Source organism: Mauremys reevesii, unplaced genomic scaffold (genome assembly GCF_016161935.1).
Source record: "Mauremys reevesii isolate NIE-2019 unplaced genomic scaffold, ASM1616193v1 Contig59, whole genome shotgun sequence".
NCBI classification, from domain to species: Eukaryota; Metazoa; Chordata; order Testudines; family Geoemydidae; genus Mauremys; species Mauremys reevesii.
In genome coordinates, this window is record NW_024100872.1 from 155,348 (window position 1) to 177,186 (window position 21,839).

Genomic DNA, 21,839 nt, shown 5'->3' on the forward strand with positions numbered 1-21,839 from the left:
TGAATCACCAGGACTCCCTCCAACCAAGATGTCACTACCTACCTGAGCGGCTCATTGGAAGGTGAATTTGGAAGAGACAGGGGAGATTTGCTTCTCTCTGGACTCGTGCCCGCAACACTATGTGACAACTGGAGAAGCGTATCGGCTGCTACTGGATGTGGTGCGATGAACGCCAGGAGCTGGAAGTCCTGGTACCACAGGTGAAGAACATGGAGCACACCATCATCTCTCCGAGGGCTAGAACCATGCTGAAGAGGACCCTGAAGGATTCCATCCACTGCCAATATGTGGAAAACCTGAAACGGAAGCTGGACCAGGGCAGGCGTTTGAGGTGATGTGAAAGTGGGATGCCAGCAGCCACTTTCTCCCTGGGAGCAACTTCACATGATTTGCTGACTGGAGGTTCATCCACAGGGCCTGTCTCAACTGCATTCCGCTAAACAGAGCTGTCAGTCATGGGAATTGGAACAAGCTACGCCAACAAGACGCTACCCTGTGTACATGCAATCCCCATTCGAGAGCTTGGCTGCTGCAACACAATACGATCCAAGATCGCCTAGCCAGAGCCATCCTGCCACCCGTGGGGAAGGTTGCTGTAAACTCCGCCATCCCCCAGAACTGACAGGCAACTGCAACCAGACATTGTCATCACCAATGAGGACCGGAAGATGACAGTGCCCTTCGAGGACAGAACCCTGGCCTTCCACGATGCCCGAGCTTGAAAGGTAGAGAAATATTCTTCTCTGGCCAAAAATCTTGAGAGATAAGGGTTACCTGGTCTAGATCCACGCACTGATCATCAGAGCCTTAGGCACACAGGACCCCAGTAAGGAGCGAGTGATGAGAGAATGTGTAATCGGTCAAAGTTACGCTCGACTGATGTGGCAAAACATGGTGTTCGATGCCATTAGGTGGTCGAGGGACATCCACATAGAACACATCACTGGACATCAGCAATACCAGGAGGGATGAGCTGGAGTGCCGATGAGAAGCGCAGTCAAGAAAATAACTGAAATATTTTCCTCATGGATTGTATTTTCTAAATGGACAACCAACCTTATTCTCAATTACTGAGGGACGATCTCCACTCTTTGTTATATTTTGTTTTCCACAACCAAATCTCTGTACAACTTTTCATGAGAGATGTTCCCAAATATGTGGATGCTAATATCTAAACTGTATTGTTAAATCTAATCACCTAAATTTGGGTTATTGCTGATTATGTTCTCTATGAACTTTTAAAAACAAACTTTGTATTTGTAGATAAGTTAAGCACTATATCCAGATGTACAGTCACTTTTTTCTCAACCTATGTATTATATATATATATATATATATATAACATATATATATATAACATTAGCGTTAATTTTTTTTTTAAATCTATGGGGTGCATAGGTGCTGAGTTTCTGCTGGGGGTTGCTATCCACTGCCTTGCCCAGAACGCACTCCAACCCTTCCCCCAAGGCCCCATCCCCATCCTGCTTCTTCCCATCTCTGCTCTGCCCCCACCCTGCCTCTTCCCTGCCTTTTCCCACCCCCACCCTGCAACCTTCCCCATCCAGTTCTGTCCTCTTCCCCAAGCGCGCTGCACCCCAGTTCCTCCCCCTTCCCCCCCTCGGCTCCTCCTGATTTCGTGAGACAGGTGATTGGCAGTAGGCACTGGGAGGGTGGGAGAGGTGCTGATTGGCAGGGCCCACTTGGGGCAAGAGGTGCTGGGGAGGGGATGGGAGGTTCTGGTAGGGGGGTTGCCTAAGATGGGGTGCCATGAACATCCTTCGTTGACAATAAACCTGGCCAAATGCCTTCGTTACTGAACCAAGGTTGTGATCTTTTTGGGCAGTTTGATTGATGTCTGCTGTATCAGCTATCTGCACAGAGCTGGTGCAGTACACAGAGGGAACACACACACAGCCAGCAACTTACAACAACAGGGAAGTGCTATAGTGTATAGGAAGAAATTTTCATAATCATTTAGGCAAAATCATGGTAAAGACAAATAGAAATGTAAACTTCACAGGATTTTTCTAACCTTTTGGTGTATAATAAATCTTGAATGCAATAGTAAAGTATACATTTAAAACACAATAGCAAGACTTATGCCTTACAAAAATAATCTGTCTCAGTGAAGAACCGCGTTTTTAGAAATCATGCATTTTTTTTCATTACGAAGTTGACAGCCTGAAATGTGACTTCCCTCTGCTCAGTTGTGATGCACTACACCATAATAACATTAGTGAGATGATGTATGTTGCCACACTGTTAACAATTATGCTTATCAATAGGCTTACTTATCAAATGGAGGCAGGAACAGATACAGAGAGAACTCTGAGTTTAGAGAATTGAATTCATTCTCAATCACAAGCTGATCTACCACCCCACAGATCATCAAAAGTAAGTACATCAGCTACTGATTTTCAGTCACCTAGGACTTTTTACAATGCTCCAATGAGCATCAAGAGCACATCGGATGACAGTCTTGGAATGAGTTGTCCCTGGACACCAACATCATTTGATTTAACTGTTGATGCTGCAAAATCTGTCATGCCAGTTGAATTTTACAATTTCATGGCCTGGATTATTGAAGCATCAGACACCCCAACACTGGCAGACTACGTTGATCTTCCAAATGATGTGGTCCTTAAACTCATAGCACTTTGCCAAGACTTTGTTTACTTTGCATCTGTAGCAGGGTGGTTACTCGCTCAAACCCCGACAGGGTTAAAACCAGCCCTGGGAGAGGGTTGTGGCTGGGGCAAGAAGCCTGAGCTGATTGGGGAAAGTAGGCTCAGCTATGGCCATGCCCCAGTCAGGCCAGGGTCCAGGGTCCAGTCAGTCTCCCACTGCCTGTAGAGGGAGAAGGGCCTTGCAAGGAACCTAGATTGGAGCAGGGCTGGGGAAGGGCCAGAGGAACTGGAAGCTCTGGCCTGGAAAGCCCCAGGCTGCAGGCCTGATGACAGTCCAAATAGTGTAAGGTTGCAGGGGGCAGCCTATCGGTAGGCAGAGGCAGCAGGTCCAAACCCCTTTGCCTATGATGAGTGGCTTACACTGCAGCCTGCTCCAGTGAGCGGGGGGCTATACAGGGACTGGCAGTAGCCTAACACTGAGGTGAAGTGGGGATAGTGGATGGGGGTTCCCTTGGGAGGGGGAGACCCTGAGGCTGTGAGGGGTTACTGCCAGGGGACAGCATCCCAGATAACAGGACACCAGGTCCGGGAGGGACACAGGGACCAAGCGGTAGTGGGACACCAGCCAACAGAGGGAGCTCCAATGGCTGAAGAGCTAATTTCCGGAGAGGTGCCGCAGGGGTGAGTCCCTCACCTTTACACATCCAATGGTCTATCCATAGAATCTTTATGGATAGAAATTCCATACTTGAATACTAAGAGTATAGCGGTAGGAATATACTACAACGACCTGAATAGCATGCTGATGGAGACTGTGAAATGATCAGAGAGATTAGAGAAGCTCTAAAAACAGAATATATCGAGGGATTTAAACTATCCCCATATTGACTGGATACATGTCATCTCAGGATGGGATGCAGAGATAAAATTTCTAGACATCATTAATGACGGCTTCTTGGAGCAGCTAGCCCTGGAATCCACATAGGGAGAGGCAATTATTGATTTAGTCCTAAGTGAACCACAGATTCTGGTCCAATATGTGAAAATTGCTGAACTGCTCAGTAATAGCAACCAAAATGCAATGAAATTTAACATTCTTGTGGGGGGAAATGCCAAAGAAACTCCCCACAGTAGCATTTAAAGTAAAAAAGGGGCATTACATGAAAACGAGAGAGCTAGTTAAATGGAAATTAAAAGGAACAGTCACAAATTGAAATGCCTGCAAGTTGCATGGAAACTTTTTAAAAAACACCATAGTGGAGGCTCAAATTCTAGTGAGGAAAATAAAAAATAGAGCATAAACTCTGGCAAGTCAAGTATAAAAGCATAAATGAACTAGCAAAATACACAAAAACTAACAGCAATTTTTAAAAGTACATCAGAAGTAGGAAGCCTGTCAAGCAATCAGTTGGGCCACTGGACAATCAACATGCCAAAGGAGCACCCAAGGAAGATAAGGATGTTGTGAAAAAAATAAATGAATTGTTTGCATCGGTCTTCACTCCAGAGGATGTGAGGAAGATTGCCACACCTGAGCCATAATTTTTAGGTGAAAAATCTGAGGAACTGTCCCAGATTGAGAAATCAATAAAGGACATTTTGGAACACAAATTGATAAATTAAACTGCAAGAAGTCACCAGGACAAGATGGTATTCACCCAAGAGATCTGAAGGAAGTCAAATATGAAACTGCAGAACTGCTAACTGTGATACGTAACCTATCATTTAAATCAAACTGTGAACCAGATAACTGGAGGGTAGCTAATGTATCACCTATTTAAAATAAAAGGCTCCAGAGGGGATCCTGGCAATTACAGGCTGGTAAGCCTAACTTCAATACCTGGCAAACTGGTTGAAACTATAATAAGGAGCAGAATGATCAGACACACAGATGAGCATGATCTGTTGGGCAATTGTCAACATGGTTTCTGAAAAGGAAATCAAGCAGCCACAACATATTGAATTATTGGAGGGGCTCAACAGACATGTTGATATACAGTGGATATACTGTACTTGGACTTTCAGAAAACCTTTGACAAGATCCCTCACCAAAGGCTCTTAAGTATGCAAGCAGTCAGGGATAAGGAGGATGGTCCCCTCATGGATTAGTAACTGGTTAAAGATAGGAAACAAAGGGTGGTAATGGTCCGTTTTCACAATGAAGAGAGGTAAATAGCTGAGTCCCCCAAGGAGCTACACTGGGACCAGTGCTGTATAAAATATTCATAATTGATACGGAAAAAGGGATGAACAATGAGATGGCAAAATTTGACGCTGATACAAAATGACTCAAGATAGGTAAGTCCAAAGCAGATAACAAAGAGTTACTCTGTTTTTTGAAGTCCCTTTGTAACTTTTTCAGAGTTAACTGCAGTTTTTAACCAAATTTGTGGCCTTCCAGGAGGGCATCCACTTGGGATTTCAGGCACCCAGCCATCACCTAGCTCAGGCAGCAACCTGCACCTCTCTCTCACTAGACTGTGATTTCAAGCTTGCAGTCCCTCTGCACATCATTGTGATTTCCTCAGCAGGTCTGACCAGCATCCAGCATCTGTGCTTCACCTTTCCACTGGGGCTACCACAGTGTATAGCAGTGACCGACCAGCCTTCACAAATCAAAACACACTTATTCTTAAGGTAAAAGCATTACAGAGAAATACAGATAAGCCCTAGATTCATGCTGAAAGCTTACCACAGGTCACCCATCTGTCTTATGGGCCTCAGTAAGCCAAAGTCCCCCTCCCCCAACTTGGACAGAAAGGCTTGTCTGTTTCCTGGTTCAGAACAAAGGCCCTCTGTGTGTTTAAACTCAACCTTTGTATGCTGCCCAAAGCCATTTCTTTGTCTGTTGGTCAAAACTCAGTTTGTCAGTATAGGGGAGCCCTTCCTGCATGAGGTATCTCCCTGGAGGGCTTTGCAACCTGAGTGATTCACCTTCATCACCTCCCCCACCACATTGTTTTAGTTCCTGGCATTCCGTACAATTCCTGGCTCTCAGTGATGCATAAAGAAATCATATGTTCATACGATATGGTCCTCATTGATATTGCCTGCAGTTGCAGTATCTCTCACACCAACTTCCAGCAACTTCCTACAAAATGCTGCAGCCCACCTGCTTAGCCAAAAAAAAAAGTCAACATTCATTCAGTGGTCTGCTTTGTGGGTTGGCTCTGTAATGAATACAGACAAATTCAAGGTGCTTATCAAGATATGCAAGGCCTCCACACAACTGTCCCAATCGTACCCAAGGCCCTTGGATACTAGGGTGATGGGTCTGGTATGGAACCCTGAACAGAACAGACTAGAAATCCCCTCCTTGTCCACCATGACCAGCTGATCATTTCTATTCTCTACTGGAGCCATGAAACTATCCACTAACAGCGGAAGTCTCCTGAGTTGATGAAAGAAAATTTCCATGGAAGCCAGCTCTAGGGTATGGAACTCATCCTGACAGGAGAGAAGCATGAGCGCAGAACCCACTAAATGTAAAACTCCACAATAACTTCTTCATGCACATAGAGACACACAACAAACTTACTTACACCCCCAACACCTACACATGCAGAATAAATGAATATCCCTAAAACCTAGTAATGCCACAGTTTGGGAAAGGAGGAAGAGAATTGCAATTTCTATGTTTAAATATTTGGGACATGATCAGGTACTACAATGGTGGAAGCCAAAAAGGTAACTTGATACATAGGGAGGGAGACATCTGAGGAGAAGGACAGTACGTATCAGTTAATTTGCAAAGGGACAATTTGCCCCACTGCTACACAGAACAATAAGAAGACGGATTGCTTGTGCTCTCCCTTCTGCCCACATCCAGTCCTAGACCCAGTGGGATTGCACCAGTTCCAGTGCAGAGAGTGCCCTAACTTACTGCAGAGAAGATAGCAAGCAGACTTTGCCCATAAAGGACTATGCTCTAATTTATGTGGTCAGACCTGTTTTTTATAACTGTCCTTATCAGCTACAAATATTTTCCCTGACATATTTCATTACTTAACATTAGGAACGCCCTGTTTTATTGCCTATATACCTCAAAGGTTTGTGTGATCTTTATATGAACACTTATAGAAAACAGAACATGGAAACTGTACACCATAGCTGCAATAAATGTAGATATAAATCTATATATACCTGTTTTCCTGTAACAGAAAGTGCTTTATGAAGCATATTTTGCTAAGTACCTATGGAATCTTTATATATTGTGACAAAGTTCCTCCTCTGCCTTGGTGGATCCTGCGCTTATTTGGCAGATTTGCTCACCTCAGTGATCTTCCCCACAGTCTGGGTCAACTTCTCCTGTGTCTGATCAGGAGTTGGGAGGTTTGGGGGAACCCAGGCCCACCCTCTACTCTGGGTTCCAGCCCAGAGCCCTGTGGATTGCAGCTATCTATAGTGTCTCCTGTAACAGCTGCATGACAGCTACAACTCCCTGGGCTACTTCCCCATGGCCTCCTCCAAACACCTTCTTTATCCTCACCTCAGGACCCAGGTGCCCTGATTAGCCTGCCTTGATTGGCTGCAGGTGATCTAATCAGCCTGGCTGCCTTAATTGGTTCTAGCAGGTTCCTGATTACTCTAATGCAGCCCCTGCTCTGGTCACTCAGGTAACAGAAAACTACTCAGCCAGTGACCAGTATATTTGCCCTCTACCAGACTCCAGTACCCCACTGGCCTGGGTCTGTCACAATATTAATAAATATAATAAACACTAATATAACCTTCATATATGGCGCTAGTAAGGCTATTACTGACTACAGTTCTCGTGTCCACACTTCATAAAGGATTTTGAAAAATTCATAGGGTTCAAGAGGAGAGTGACAAGAATAATTTGAGGTCTGGAAAACCTACCTTACAGTGGGAGAATAAAGCAGTGCTATGTAGTTTATCCAAGTGTCCTAGTTTCTTCCCCTCTGCAATACTCCATTTACCCTCCTCACCCCTGCGCTGTCTCCCTCACCATTCTTCCCTTCAGTGTCATAGAATCATAGAATATCAGGGTTGGAATGGACCTCTGGAGGTCATCAAGTCCAACCCCCTGCTCAAAGCAGGACCAACCCCAAATAAATCATACCAGCCAGGGCTTCGTCAAGCCTGACCTTAAAAACCTCTAAGTAGGGGTGGCTCTAGGAATTTCGCCGCCCCAAGCACAGCAGCACGCTGCGGTGGGCGCGCTGGCGGCTGCCGGTCCCGCGGATCCAGTGGACCTCCTGCAGACATGCCTGCGGAGGGTCCGCTGGTCCCGTGGCTCCGGTGGAGCATCCGCAGGCATGCCTGCGGAAGGTCCACCAGAGCCGCGGGACCAGCGGACCCTCCGCAGACACGCTTGCGGGAGGTCCACCGGAGCTGCCTGCCGCCCTTCCGGCGACAGGCAGAGTGCCCCCCGCGGCATGCCGCCCCAAGCACGCGCTTGGCGCACTGGTGTCTGGAGCCGGCCCTGCCTCTAAGGAAGGAGATTCCACCACCTCCCTAGATAACCCATTCCAGTGCTTCACCACTCTCCAGTGAAAAGGTTTTTTCTAATATCTAAACTACACCTCCCCCACTGCAACTTGAGACCATTACTCCTTGTTCTGTCATCTGCTACCACTGAGAACAGTCTAGATCCATCCTCTTTGGAACCCCCATTCAGGTAGTTGAATGCAGCTATCAAATCCCCCCTCATTCTTCTCTTCTGCAGACTAAATAATCCCAGTTCCCCCAGCTTATCCTCATAAATCATGTGCTCCAGCCCCCTAATCATTTGTGTTGCATGCCGCTGGACTCTTTCCAATTTTTCCACATCCTTTTGGCAGTATATGGCCCAAAACTGGACACGGTACTCCAGATAAGGCCTCACCAATGTTGAATAGAGGGGAATGATCGCATCCCTCGATGTGCTGGCAATGTCTCTACTTATACAGCCCAAAATGCTGTTAGGCTTCTTGGCAACAAGGGCACACTGTTGACTCATATCCAGCTTCTCATCCACTAGGTCCTTTTCTGCAGAAGTGCTGCCTAGCCACTCGGTCCCTAGTCTTTAGCAGTGCATGGGATTCCTCTGTCCTAAGTGCAGGACTCTGCACTTGTCCTTGTTGAACCTCATCAGATTTCTTTTGGCCCAATCCTCTAATTTGCCTAGGTCCCTCTGTATCCTAACACTACTCTCCAGCATATCTACCACTCCTCCCAGTTTAGTGTAATCTTCAAACTTGCTGAGAGTGCAGTCCACACCATCCTCCAGATCATTAATGAAGTTATTGAACAAAACCAGCCCCAGGACCAATCCTTGGGGCATTCCGCTTGATACTGTCTGCCAAGTAGATATAGAGCCATAGATCATTACCCATTGAGCCCGACGGTCTCGCCAGCTTTCTATCCACCTTATAGTCCAATCATCCAGCCCATACTTCTCTAACTTGCTGTCAAGAATACTGTGGGAGACCATATCAAAAGCTTTGCTAAAGTCAAGGAATAACACATCCACAGCTTTCCCCTCGTCCACAGAGCCAGTTAGTTCCTCATAGAAGTCACTTAGGTTAGTCAGACATGACTTGCCCTTGGTGAATCCATGCTGACTGTTCCTGGTCACTGTCCTCTCTTCTAATTGCTTTAAAATGGATTCCTTGATGACCTGCTCCATGATTTTTCCAGGGAGGATGACTGGCCTGTAGTTCCCCAGATCCTCCTTCTTCCCTTTTTTAAAGATGGGCACTACATTAGCCTTTTAAGTGATTGGGCAACACAATGGCAAATGAAATTTAATGTGGATAAATGTAAAGTAATGCACATTGGAAAAAATAACCCCAACTATACATACAACATGATGGGGGCTAATTTAGCTACAACGAGTCAGGAAAAAGATCTTGGCGTCATCGTGGATAGTTCTCTGAAGATGTCCACGCAGTGTGCAGAGGCGGTCAAAAAAGCAAACAGGATGTTAAAAATCATTAAAAAGGGGATAGAGAATAAGACTGAGAATATATTATTGCCCTTATATAAATCCATGGTACGCCCACATCTCGAATACTGTGTACAGATGTGGTCTCCTCACCTCAAAAAAGATATTCTACCACTAGAAAAGGTTCAGAAAAGGGCAACTAAAATGATTAGGGGTTTAGAGAGGGTGCCATACGAGGAAAGATTAAAGAGGCTAGGACTCTTCAGCTTGGAAAAGAGAAGACTAAGGGGGGACATGATAGAGGTATATAAAATCATGAGTGATGTCGAGAAAGTGGATAAGGAAAAGTTATTTACTTATTCTCATAATACAAGAACTAGGGGTCACCAAATGAAATTAACAGGCAACAGGTTTAAAACAAATAAAAGGAAGTTCTTCTTCACGCAGCGCACAGTCAACTTGTGGAACTCCTTACCTGAGGATGTTGTGAAGGCTAGGACTATAACAATGTTTAAAAGGGGACTGGATAAATTCATGGTGGCTAAGTCCATAAATGGCTATTAGCCAGGATGGGTAAGAATGGTGTCCCTAGCCTCTGTTCGTCAGAGGATGGAGATGGATGGCAGGAGAGAGATCACTTGATCATTGCCTGTTAGGTTCACTCCCTCTGGGGCACCTGGCATTGGCCACTGTCGGTAGACAGATACTGGGCTAGATGGACCTTTGGTCTGACCCGGTACGGCCTTTCTTATGTTCTTATGTTCTTATGTTTTTCCTGTCATCCAGGCCCTCCCCAGATTGCCATGAGTTTTCAAAGATAATGGCCAATGGCTCTGCAATCACATCCGCCAACTCCTTTAGCACCCTGGGATGCAGTGCCCCCTGCCCCATGGACTTGTGCTCATCCAGCTTTTCTAAATAGTCCTGAACCACTTCTTTCTCCACAGAGGGCTGGTCACCTTCTCCCCATACTGTGCTGCCCAGTGCAATAGTCTGGGAGCTGACCTTGTTTGTGAAGACAGAGGCAAAAAAAAACATTGAGTATATTAGCTTTTTCTATGTCTTCTGTCACTAAGTTGCCTCCCCCATTCAGTAAGGGGCCCACACTTTCCTTGACCTTCTTCTTGTTGCTAACATACCTGAATAAACCTTTCTTGCTAGCTGCAACTCCAAGTGTGATTTTTCCTTCCTGATTTCACTCCTGCGCGCCTGAGCAATACTTTTATACTCCTCCCTGGTCATCTGTCCAATCTTACTTCTTGTAAGCTTCTTTTTTGTGTTTATGATCATCAAGGATTTCACTGTTAAGCCAAGGTGGTCGCCTGCCATATTTACTATTCTTGCTACACCTCGGGATGGTTTGTTCCTGTAACCTCCATAAGGATTCTTTAAAATGCAGCCAGCTCTCCTGGACTCCTTTCCCCCTCATTTTATTCTCCCAAGGCTTCCTGCCCATCAGTTCCCTGAGGGAGTCCCCCCCTCCCTCTGCTTTGTAGCTGATCTCCCTCCTAACTAAACTAAACATACACATACAATTATAGCATTAACATGCTGTTTGCTGCTATCTTTGTTTGCTTTGCTTTTATGTTCTGCCCCTTCCTCATCCTTGTCAGTCTTGTCTATTTAGAATATAACCTCTTTCGGGAACCTCTTTTTGTTTTGTGTTTGTACAGTGCCGGGCACAATGTGGTCCTGATCCATGACTGGGGCTCCTTGGCCCTAAATAATGTACAGCCCCTAGCACAATGGGGTCCTTGGCCTTGCTTGGGCCTCCTAGGCTCTACCATAACATACACCTATAAATAACTTGTTCCTGGTCTGCAAATACCGAGAGAGAGTGAAGATATCTAACATTTGGTGGCTCTTTAATCTGTCAGTCAGAGGCATAAAAAACCATTCAGTTGCTCTAAATTCAAGCCAGAAATATTCCAGCAGGAGCTAAGATGCAAAATTTGAATAATGAAGGTAATTAATCATTGGGACAGGTGCCCATAGCTTCTGGGGCATGGGGAGCTGACCCAATCACTCGGATTCCCTCCCTTGGATACTTTAAATCAAACCTGAATGTCTCTTTCTAAAAAATCTGCTCCAGCTCAACTGTGTTAGGGCCAATGCTGGAAACAGAAAGTGAAATTCTCTGGCCTGTTTGCACAAGAGATGAACACAGTGGTCACTTCCAGCCATGGAGTCTATGAATCTATACATTCAATGTGCCTTCATAACGTATTAATATTATTATTATTTAATAAATTAGGGATACCACAATCCCCACTTTTTATCTGCTACATATATTATTTGAACTGTGCTCAACCTAGCAACAGCCTGACAGGGCTACGCAGTGTACACACATATTTCACAAAATAAAATACCTGTCCAAACAGGTTTACACTCTAAGTATGAACCAAGAGAAAACAAATGAATGAAACAAAAACTTGGGTTGGGGGCATGTGGAACACAAAGAAACAATTAGATGATTGTGATGTCAGCTCCCCGGGTGCTGAACCGCCCTTGAGTTTTTTGAAGGAGAAATTTGAAGGAGGACAATGTTGTGGTCTGCATGTTTCATATCATGTATATAAAAAAAATCATTAGCTCTTTCTTCAAGTGATCAAATAAAAGTTGTGATCATGAGGCCTTAGGCAGCCTTTTCTAAATGAAGGAAAATGTACAGCCTCCCTCTGGTCCATCTCCTTTATATGGGCTACTTACTGACAGAAATCATTTATTTTAGGTTCTCAAAATAACTTTGGATTGTTTGCCCTGATCAGGACAGAGATCTTATTTTTTTCTTTTATTGCTCTATAGTGTCAAACAAACTTAGAACACTGTTTTATTAATAAGAATATAATTTATATCATTTTATAAATGAGATGGCACTTTTTTAAAATCTGCAATTAATAGTGATAATAGAACTGAATGAATAATAGATTTTTCAATTTTCTGTCTGAAACACCCCCCCCCAATTCAAATTAAACACAATGCTTCATTTAGTTTTTTGGGTGTTTTACTGTTTTGTTTTAATTAAACCTCGCTAATATTTAGATGAAAGAGCAATTTGAAATGAAAGGTTAAAATGTTTCATTTACAAAAAGTCAAAACAAAACATTTCAACTTTTTCAGAAAATTGTAAACCATTTTTTTCAGCAAAAACTATTCACCAAATTCAACCTGAATTTGCCAACTGCTTCAGTTGCCCTGAAAAAATAAATAAAAATCACCTAGCTCTTATTGACAGGCTGATGGTGCCCATCTGACCTTTAATTGGACAAGCAGAAATTAAACAAGTAAAATTAAGCAAATTGACAGAAAATCCGGAATGAAATTACATTTTAAGAATTTACCTATTTATAATAAGATATGAAGAAAAAGGCAGCAAGTGTCATTTGCTACCTAAGTTGGAGGATATTTTAAACACATCAAGGCCTCAGCGGGTGTGATGGAAAAAATACTTGAGACACTCCTGCAAAAATAATCATTATTGTTATTTATGTATCAGGACAAGGGGAAAAGTTAAACATGCTCTAGGAGACACAGGAAAATAACAATTGCCATGTTGGATCTGACAGGGTGGAAGAGCCCTGTAATAGCCATTACTGAATAACCTGCACATACAGGATATTTTATCCGACATATTTTATGTTCCTTTACTACACTGCCTTTGCTTGAGCTTGATTTCTAGTTTCTGAAGGACCCCTTGTCTATGTGCTCCCATTGTTGTATGTGTGTGGTACTCTGTGTGGTACAAGAATTGTCTCTCCTCTTTTGTACTCTAAACCTTGTCACTTTTTAAAATTTGGCCAGTTTGTGGTTAATTAAAAGTTACCCATTATTAAAGGTTTTATTAGACTTGATTGCCTCTTTGATCATATTCAATTTTTTGTAGATACCATCCTTTTGCTGACTGATAGGCTGGTAGATTAACCCTATAAGACAGAAACTTCAACAACAAAACGTACAACTTGTAGCAAAGTAACAAAGCCTTATTTAGAAAAAAAATGAATATTGACTCACATTTTCACTCTGAAGTTAATCACAGTCCCTGTGAGCACCTTCTGTAATTTCCCGTTGAGTAAGAGCTTTGATCGGAACTCACTCTATTCTCTCTTTAAAACAGAAACCAGTCTCCTTTCTAGAAAATCAATGTACTACTTTCACTCACTGCAGCTGGAATGTAGAAAAGTCCAAAGGTTAAAAAAGCAAGGCTTTCCCTGTTATGTTCACAGCATACACACACAGAATTAGAAAGAAACAATCCTCTTGCTAGACAGTTGCAACATAAGACTACTTTATTTCTTTGAATCCAGAAATTTAACACTCAAAAAGCAAACACAGAAATAGACCAAGCAGACTGCTACCTAAGGCAGAGAGGAACAACTCAACCGATCCTGATCCAGACTGTCCTGACAGACTGATTGCTGAGGACCCAGATTGCACACTGCCACTCAGAGCTCCATGTTGCCAGCGGGACCAGAAAAAAAACATAGAATTTAAAGTGACAATTTGTAATTTTAATAAAACACCACCTATACAGCATGGGTATTATGTGAACTTGCTCTTTAACTGTGAAGGTACATTTGATCTAAATCAAATAAAGTGGTAAGAATTCAGAACAAATGAGATTTCCACAAAATCAAAAATTTCCATGACAAAATTTCAATTTGCTGTAATGAAATAGTCATCATAGAGAGTTCTCTTAAAACATCTGCTCAATATGCAGCAGCAGACAAAAAGTTAATAGAATGTAAGGAACCTTCACGGAAGGGATAGATAATAAGACAGGAAGTATCATAATACCAAAATATGACTCCAAGGTACACCCACACATTGAATACCACATGTAGTTCTGGTATTCTTATCTAAAAAAAAATAGATTAGAATTGGAAAAGGTGCAGTGACGGGGTATGGAACAGTTTCCATATATAAGGAATGATTAAAAAGACTAGGACTGTTCAGCTTGGAAAAGAGATGAGTAAGGGGAGATATGATAGAGGTCTATAAAATTGTGAATGATAAGCAAACAGAGAATGAATAGAGAAAGGTTATTTACCCCTTCACATACCACAAGAACCACAGGTCACCCAATGGAATTAATAGGCAGCAGATTTCAAACAAACATAAGAATGGTTTCAGAGTAGCAGCCGTGTTAGTCTGTATCCGCAAAAAGAACAGGAGTACTTGTGGCACCTTAGAGACTAACAAATTTATTTTAGCATGAGCTTTCGTGAGGTACAGCTCACTTCTTCAGATGCATAGAATGGAACACACTTACAGGAGATATTTATACATACAGAGAACATGAAAAGGTGGAAGTATGCATACCAACAGGAAGAGTCTAATCAATTGAGATGAGCTATCATCAGCAGGAGGAAAAAAAACCTTTTGAAGTGATAATTAAGATGACCCATAGGAGGTGTGAGGAGAACTTAACATATGGGAATAGATTCAATTAGTGTAATGACCCAACCATTCCCCATCTCTGTTTAGGCCAGAGTTAATTGTATCTAATTTTCATATTAATTCGAGTTCAGCAGTTTCTCTTTGGAGTCTGTTTTTGAAGTTTTTTTGTTGCAAAATTGCCACCTTCAAGTCTGTCACTGAGTGGTTAGAGAGGTTGAAGTGTTCTCCCACTGGTTTTTTAATTCATTGGCAGAGGATGTCATGAAAGCCAAAACTATAACAGTGATCAAAAAATAATTAGATAAGATCCTGGAGGATATATCCAACAATGGCTATTAGCAAAGATAGTCAAGAATGCAACCCCTAGACTCTGACTGCAAGAGTATGCGAGTGGATGACAGGGGATGGATCACTTAATAATTTCTCTGTTCTGTTCATTCCCTTGGAAGCACGTGGCACTGGCTACCATTGGAAGACAGGATACTGACCTAGATGGACCATTGTTTTGACCCAGAATGGCTGTTGTTACATTCTTATGCCAGTGTCCCAGACATCTCTGTGTGAATGTGTTTACAATTTCCAAATTATATAATGAAACTGCTGCAGGAAACACTTTGTTTCTCTCTTCCCTTAGGAAAAGCCTACATTCATGTCTACGTTACAAATGTTGGTTAATACAAGTTATGTCAGCATATAACCACCTAAGTTAATATATCTTCTGTGTATTGCTTACAATGGTACTGCACGTACTCACCAGAAGGGCTCATGTTAATGCAGAGTGCATTGCACCATGGGTAGGTACCCAGTGCGCCACACATCACTGTCTGATGTAATGCCTCTTGGGAACTGTTCATAATGTGTTGTGGGGTAGAAATGAGTCATGCAGGAATCTCTGGGAGCTTGGGGTTGAATTCCCAGCATGCAACTTCTTCATCCAATGAGGCCATCCACATCCATAATTTTCATGCATTGTTTAAAAATCCCACAAACTTGTGTGGCATTTTCCGATGTCCGCCATCTCTGACAGAAGTATGGATACCACAAAAATCTGCATCATTCCCATGAAAGTTGCAAATATAGGACACATGATTATCCTGTATTTGCAGATCTACAGGAAGTACCGCAACAATGATTTTTTCATGGACAATTCCTTTATGGACAAGTTGCTGAAGGACATAGAGACAAACAATTCAAGGGTCATTAATCATCTCCTGCTATGGAGGACTATGATCTAGGCAACATGCAGGAAATCATGGATGGATTTGCAACAATGGGGTTCCTGAACTGTGGTGGGGTGATAGAGGGGACACATACCCCTATTTTGGCACCAGCCCACCTTACCACAGAGTACATCAAGAGAAAGGGCTACTTTTCTATGATTATGCAAACATCGGTGGATCACTGCGGGCACTTCACTGATATCAGTGCAAGCTGGTCAGGGAAGGTGCATGATACTCACATCTTTGAAAACCCAGGAATTTTCAGAAAGCTACAAGCAGAGACTATCTTTCCCGACTTGTGGATTACCATTGGCAATGTTGAAATACCAATAGTGATCCTGGGGGACCCAACCTACCCCCTCATTCCCCAGGGTCATGGACTCATACACTGGCCACACTGACAGCCCCAAAGAAACATTCAACAACCAGCTCAGCAGGTGCAGAATAATAGGAGAATGAATTTTTGGTAGAATGAAGAGATTCTGATGTGGTTTACTCAAAAGATTGGATCTCAATAAGGGAAATATCCTAGTGGCTATAGCTGCGTGCTCTGTCCTGCATAATAGCTGTGAAGCAAAGGGGGGAAAGTTGCCATCAGGGTGGAGGGTGGAGGCCGTCTACTGAGTTAGAACAGCCAGACAGAAGGGCTATTAGAACAGTTCAGCATGGAGAAATACAGCTCAGAGAGGCTTTGAAGAATTAGTTTAACAGTGAGCCACAGTGACGCACTGTGTTGTACTGTGGTCTACCTGACCCTGCTGTTAGGAATTGTGTGGTGCTTGGTGTACATGTATGAATATAACACTGTCACTGCACTTATTATTTTTGTGGTGCTTGCTGTACTTTTATGATTATTACACTGTGTCTCTGATCCTATGAATTGTGTCACATTGTACAGTAAGAAGTAACTGAGTACTTTCAGAACTGCCAGGTAAGCTGTAGTCTATGTTGTGAACCAATAAAGATGAAATATTTTCCAATTAATAGCATTTTATTCAGTAACAATATAGGTGAAAAGAAAAAAAATGCAATTTAAAAGCAAGTACATTAAAAACGTAATAAATTAATAAAATGGAACGTATCAAGGGGAAAGAAGATTCATGTCCATTTTACCTACACATACAATAACTGTGGCTTTCATAGATTAGTGTATGTGAAGCTGCAGTTGTCCTTAAAGTCTTGTGGGGTGGAGTAGAAGGAGCAGCTCTGTGGCCCCTGATACCACAAAGAATGATGAGGTGCTGCAGTGGAGTTCTCCATGGACTGCAAAGGGAGGCAAGCCCAGGATCAATGAATCTGTAGGTCCACAAGAGTCTGCAGCATCAGTGTTTTGCTACCAGAGAAGCCCCATCATGTCCTGGTGCATCTCCCTCTCCCTTTCCTGCTGGGACACCTGGGTCTGTCTTCTCACCAATCTTTCCTTCTCCAGACAGTCAGAAGTGTTTACCCTCCATGCCTTGTGCTCACAGTCTGATGTAGCACTGGCTTGCAGGATTTCATTGAACGTGTCCTCCTCATAGAACCATTGGCTAGAAGGGACCATCATGATCATCTAGTCTGACTTCCTGGATGCTGCAGGCCACAGAACCTCACCTACCTACTCCTGTAATAGACTCCTAACTTCTGGCTGAGTTACTGAAGTCCTCAAATCATCTTTTAAAGATTTCAAGTTACAGACAATCCATCATTTGCACTAGTGTAAACCTGAAAGTGACCCATGTCCCATGCTGCAGGGTCTCTGCCAGTCTGACCTGGAGGGAAATTTCCTTCTCGGACTCAAATAGGGTGATCGGTTACACCCTGAGCATGTGGGTGAGGGATAGCTCAGTGGTTTGAGCATTGGCCTGCTAAACCCAGGGTTGTGAGCTCAATCCTTGAGGGGGCCACTTAGGGATCTGGGGCAAAAATTGGTCCTGCTAGTGAAGGCAGGGGGCTGGACTCGATGACTTTTCAAGGTCCCTTCCAGCTCTAGGAGATTGGTATATCTCCAATTATTACCTTATTACCACTAGTCAGACACCTGTGAAAAAAGTTCTCTGCAGTAACACAGAGCCTGTCCCATCTCAAACAGGTCCTGGCTCCTGGCATAGCTGCCCCCCACCCCCCCAGTTGCATTTCCCCTATCCTCATCCTCACTGGTTACACCAGGGGTCTGTAGCTTGGGTTTTTTGGAGGTATACACAGTGATGGGTGGGTGGGTTCTCTCCCAAGTGTGGCAGGCAGCTAGTAAAAGTGGCAGGTTTTCTGCCCAGCACCAGATTGACTGTTGGCCTTCCTGGCCTTCTGCTATGCCTGGTACAGTTCCTTTGCTTTCACGTGGTACTGCTGTTAATCCTTTTTGTAGCCCTTCTTCTCCATCCCCTGTGCAATCTGCTCATAGATGTTGACATTTCTATGGCTGGGCTGTAGCTGTGCTTACACAGCCTCTTCTCCCCACAGGCTCAGCAGATCCAGTATCTATTCCAAGGCAGAACACCTCTGGAGCTTGTAGCAGGCATGGGCAGTTAGGCAGATGCACCCAACAATGGAGAGCTACTAGGTGTGCTCACCAGATTGGGCAATCAAGAAAAAACATTTCAAACATTTGCAGGGCTTTAAGGGGAGTGGATCCTTCAGTCTGCGTTACCCCTGTACAGTGGAGTTAACAATTGTGACCAGAGTGTACAGTGTCAGGCATTGTGAGACATCTGCTGGAGGACTGTTAGGAGTGACACAGGTAGTGCAGCGTCTTCAATCGTGCTGAGTCAATCTCGGTATATTGACCAGAGCTCAGCAATGCTTGGGGTGCTGGTGTTACTATGTTGGCATAATGGGGTATTTATATCAGTAGCGGACAAATTTAAATGTTTACATACGCAGCTAGGTTGATAGAAGGTTGTTTGTGTTAACATAACTTTGTAGAGCAGGCCTGAAATGGCAAAAACATAGAAACTACAACACAAGATTAAGAGGAAGCAATCTTCAAGCCCTGAACTTTTGCCATGTGATCACTTCACCCAGGTTTCAAAAGTATTGGTGAGATGATGTTTGTAAAAACATTGTCAAGGGATGGTCAAGATTTTAATTAGCTAGTTAAAATGATATTGTAAATAAAGTACTAAAAATTGCTTTTGTTAAACACCAGATTTTTTGGAACAATGCAATTTAGCAACCTGCATAATGTGACGCTGTACCTGCCCCATGAGGCATTGCAAACTCTTCCCAAAGCATCCTGCAGCCAGCTGCACAGTGGGATAGCTACCCACAGTGCACTGTTCTCTGTGTCGATGCAAGAGCTGCTAGTGTGGATGCACTCTGCCAACACAAGGAGCATAGTGTGGGCATGCAATTACGGTTTAATTAAAACGCTTTAATTAAAGTGGCATAACGTTTGGTGACAAAACTCTGCAGTATAGACGTAACCTTAGTTAAGATCATTTGCCTCTGTTTATTTATAAATTCTTTGCTGTTTTCCTTGCTAAACTTAACAGGCGCATTAAACAACATCCCTTTGCCCGTCTATTAAATTGTTTTAGTTGTCTATGATATATTATATGATACAAGATGATATATTAAGCACTACTGATTGAGATAATGATATACTTTGTTCTTAACTTACATAGAAACAGGGACCATTTATTGTGTAATCTCTGTACCAAAGCTCTACACGAGGGAGACGTACAGCAGAAATTGCAACAGAAATAACCTTTATATTGTGCTTGCTTTTCTTTTCCTTTTCCTTTTCATATCAATAAAATGGTCATAATGAATAACTGAGTATTTTACTCATCTCTAATGGCCACCTTAAGATCTGCTATTGGAGACAAACAGGACTCCACTGGCCATCACATACAGTCCCCAGCTAAAACCCCTCCAGCGCATCATCAGGGATCTACAACCCATCCTGGACAATGATCCCACACTTTCACAGGCCTTGGGTGGCAGTCCAGTCCTCACCCACAGACAACCTGCCAACCTGAAGCATATTCTCACCAGTAACTGCACACCGCACCATAGTAACTCTAACTCAGGAACCAATCCATGCAACAAACCTCGATGCCAACTCTGCCCACATATCTACACCAGCGACACCATCACAGGACCTAACCAGATCAGCCACACCATCACCGGTTCATTCACCTGCACGTCCACCAATGTAATATATGCCATCATATGCCAGCAATGCCCCTCTGCTATGTACATCGGCCAAACTGGACAGTCTCTAAGGAAAAGGATAAATGGACACAAATCAAACATTAGGAAGGGCAATATACAAAAACCTGTAGGAGAACACTTCAACCTCCCTGGCCACACAATAGCAGATCTTAAGGTGGCCATCCTGCAGCAAGAAAACTTCAGGACCAGACTTCAAAGAGAAACTGCTGAGCTCCAGTTCATCTGCAAATTTGACACCATCAGCTCAGGATTAAACAAAGACTGTGAATGGCTTGCCAACTACAGAACCAGTTTCTCCTCCCTTGGTTTTCATTCAACTGCTAGAACAGGGCCTCATCCTCCCTGATTGAACTAACCTCGTTATCTCTAGCTTGCTTCTTGCTTGCATATATAAACCTGCCCCTGGAAATTTCCACTACTTGCATCCGAAGAAGTGGGTATTCACCCACGAAAGCTCATGCTGCAAAAGTCTGTTAGTCTATAAGGTGCCACAGGATTCTTCGCTGCTTTTTGGCTATGGGTGTTGTTTCTTTCAGGGAGCTCACAATGCAGTTAAGCTGCTTCAGTATTTTGGATATCAATGAAGGATTCATTGCTAGAATTGGTCTGATAACTGCTGAACTGGATGTGTGCAGGGTAGGTTCATTAACATCTGGAGCAGAGACCCCCAGGATGCAGTGCTTACCTACTTTTCTGGCCCAGAGCTCAATGCGGTTCTTGCCTTGCAATCTCTGTTCTCCATTCTGTATGGTAATAGAGATGCCCCCTTTCCTATCTTTGATGCAGATGAGGCATGGGGAGTTGCCTTAATTCTATCACCCTTGTCAGGAGTGGTCTAGGTGTGTCTCCCACTGCCCTTCACTGCTCTCTGCAAGTCTTTTCTTTGATCGGTTTTGGTTCAAGCAGAGGCTGGGGGTGGGGGGTGTCCTTCATGAGTCAGGCAGCCTGGATACTGCGCCCTGGTTCCCCAAGAACACATAGCTGACTGGTATCAGTGGAACTAGGTATGTAGAAGACCCAGAGTTGGGGATCTCCTAAAGAGGTTAAGTAGACCCCCAGACAAGAAGGAGCAATGCTGCCCTGTGGCCCTGCCCACCCAACCCTGTATAATTCTTGTGACCCTACAATTTCCCTGTGTCCCCATTGAAGATTTCCTTCTTCTATTTATTTCTCTGTCCCTCCTGCACACCCCATTTTCTTTCCCATGTTTTTCTCCCCCATTTCTTCCCTTTCACTCTCTCTTTATTTGGTTCTCGCACTCCTGAACTATGCCCATCTTCCATCCTTCCAGTTTTCTTTCCTCTGCCTCCTTCTTTCTTCTCCACTTACCACTGGCCTCTTGCTGCTTCCCCCATTCTTTCTCCTCACTCTTCCTTCCCCATTAAATCTTTTCTCATCATGTGTACCACCTTCTCCTTTACTGGGGTAACAGTGAGTGTAGTAAGAGAATCCACTGGGGTAATATGGCTTCTCTGAGACATAGTAGTAGATACAGTATCTTTTGTATGGGGTTAAGGAACCTCTGTGTGGGGATCAGAGATAGAACAATAT

At 43.6% G+C, this 21,839-nt stretch overlaps 1 protein-coding gene across 1 annotated transcript in view; it reads right to left on the reverse strand.

Annotated features, from left to right (window-relative positions):
• LOC120394430 (ABC transporter F family member 4-like) overlaps window positions 1-13,950 on the reverse strand; it is a 120,974-nt gene extending 107,024 nt beyond the window's left edge. The window contains exons 1-2 of the mRNA XM_039518659.1: window positions 13,872-13,950; window positions 13,528-13,680 (exon numbers count right to left, since the gene is read on the reverse strand). The gene's annotated coding sequence lies outside the window, so the exon portion shown is untranslated. The remainder of the gene's footprint in view (window positions 1-13,527; window positions 13,681-13,871) is intronic.
• Between the last annotated feature and the right edge of the window lie 7,889 nt (window positions 13,951-21,839).